This window comes from Schistocerca americana, chromosome 4, assembly GCF_021461395.2.
Source record: "Schistocerca americana isolate TAMUIC-IGC-003095 chromosome 4, iqSchAmer2.1, whole genome shotgun sequence".
Classification (NCBI taxonomy): domain Eukaryota; kingdom Metazoa; phylum Arthropoda; class Insecta; order Orthoptera; family Acrididae; genus Schistocerca; species Schistocerca americana.
The window spans coordinates 240,147,461-240,149,810 of NC_060122.1; positions in this window are offsets into that span (position 1 = coordinate 240,147,461).

Genomic DNA, 2,350 nt, shown 5'->3' on the forward strand with positions numbered 1-2,350 from the left:
TGTGTACCTTTGTAGGGAGAGAGGGAAGATGGACCGCTCTCCATATTCTCTGCCACTGTATCGCCGGGTACTTCTGTTCAGCCACATTGCGAGATTGCTGCTGAAGGAAGCCTCGACATATGTATTTAGTTGTGGGCAGTCTGGTCTCCTGTAAGTTGTCCTGAACGTAACTGTAATCGACGAAGAAGTCCCGAAGGTATGCGAGCGGTGCCGTGATGCCGTCTACATTGACTGGTGGTCGGAGTGAATGGGGAGCCACTTCGCTGATCGCAGCGCCCATTAAGGTTACGTGCTCGGTTCTCCAATAGCGTTGCATCGTACTAACAAATAGCGCACGCGCCCTGTTCTTCACGTTTATGAGTCCAATGCCTCCTCCTCTCGGTGGCAGCGTCAAGGTATCGTAGCGGATTTTGAAGGGGAGGTCAGCACTTACGAAATGTCCGAAGGCCGACTGTAGTCTTGACGCGATCGTGGTAGGCAACGGCAGTATGTGTGCCAAGTGACTTATTTTCGGTGCCAAGTGGACGCTTACATAATGCGCGCGCTGGAACATATCTATGGCGTGCAGTGCGTGTTGTCGAACCAAGGAGCGAATCTGTCGCAGTAGCCGTCGATAATTATCCGCCACTGTACGTTGTATGTTTCCATGGAATAACACTCCCAAACACTTCAGTGTGGGGACCTTGGTGATGGGCACTGCTGTCCCTGGTGGCCGCCCTCTGCCCACTTCCATACATCGGGTCTTTCGTAGGTTGATGACACTACCCGCCACCGCTCCATACTGCTGCTGGAGCCATTCCAGCGCCGCCTGGTTTTCGTCTCCTGACTTGACCAAAAGAATGACGTCGTCGACGTATGCGCCGCATTGGAAGGATGAGGTCCGTAGTTGGACGCCTTCAAGTCGTCGTCGGAGGCCGTGTAGTGCAGGTTCAAGAGTGTCTGCAAATAAGATGGCCGAAAGGGGGCAACCTTGCCGCACTGAGCGCTGGATGGTGGAAGGTTCCGAGCTAACACCGTTCACCAAGACTCTCGAGTTTGCGTCATTAATCAACCTCATGATCGTATCTACAAACTGGAGGAGGATTCCCATCCCTTCCATGACCCCTTGGAGGAACAGATGGTCCAGTCGGTCGAAAGCGTGATCGAAATCCACTGAAACGAGGGCTCCTCATAATCGACATGCCAACATCAATGCTATGACATCCCTGTATGCCCCTAGCGCTGTGTGTATATTGCTCTTCCCAAATAGACATGTTTGATCTAAATGTGTTTTGTCCTTTATCGCCGCTTGAAGGCGACCACAGAGGATACGTGCAAAGATTTTGTAGTCTCCATTCAATACTGTCAAAGGCCGGTAGTCTTGTGGTCTACGACCACCACTTGGTTTTGGAGCGGGTATCATAATACCCTCTGTGAACTTGGTGGGGACATGTAAGGTAGGTGTTAAGAGTTCATTGTACATCTGTATCCACATCGGTCCCATCAAGGGAGCAAAGATGCGGTAGAACTCAAGAGGGAGCCCATCCGGTCCAGGGGATTTGTTTAACGCACCACACTTTAGGGCAGCGTCCAGATCACCACGGTGATTTCAGCTATAAGTCCACCCACTTCAGTGGGATGGTCGTCCGCCGGCATTTCGCGAAGCATGTCTGTCAGTCCTGCTCTGTCCAGCTGGTCCTCCGCGTTGAAACTGCGGTAGCGGTGAGCAAAAGCACGTGCAATATGCTCCTGTAACGTGGCCCGCGATCCATCGGCCATTTCGACATTCCGTATAAGTGTACGTCGCCGCTGCCTTCTTTCTCTCAGTACATAGTGGAACGACGGCTGTTCGTTGCATAATCTGTCGAGCATCTTTGCAGGTACTTTAACTCCTTCCATTTTCACTGCTGTTAGACGCTGCAGTTGTGCTTTGATCCGTTGGACAGCCTGCTGATGGCCGGCAGACGGTGGTTGTTTCGCCAACTCACGTAGGGGTGTGAAATAAAATTCGGAAGTCGCCCGTTGCCAATGTGACTTATCTTGGCCATATCGTGTGAACATTCTGCGTAAAGCCGGTTTGACGCACCAGGGCCACCATTTAATCGTTGAATCGTACGAACGTTGACGCCGTTGACATTGTCGCCATGAGACTTCAACCTCCCGTAAACAGTATTCATCCTGCAGGTGGGCTACGTTGAGCTTCCATGGCCCCCTACGGCCCCATGTCTTCTGTCATGGTAGAGCGATGGTGCAGATGTAAGCCTGGTGGTCTGTAAAGGTCGTAAGCCACACCTCGGCGTCAATCGTCGCCTTGCGTAGCCCACGTGACACATACACCCTGTCTAGTCGACTAGCTGAGTGGCTTGTAAAG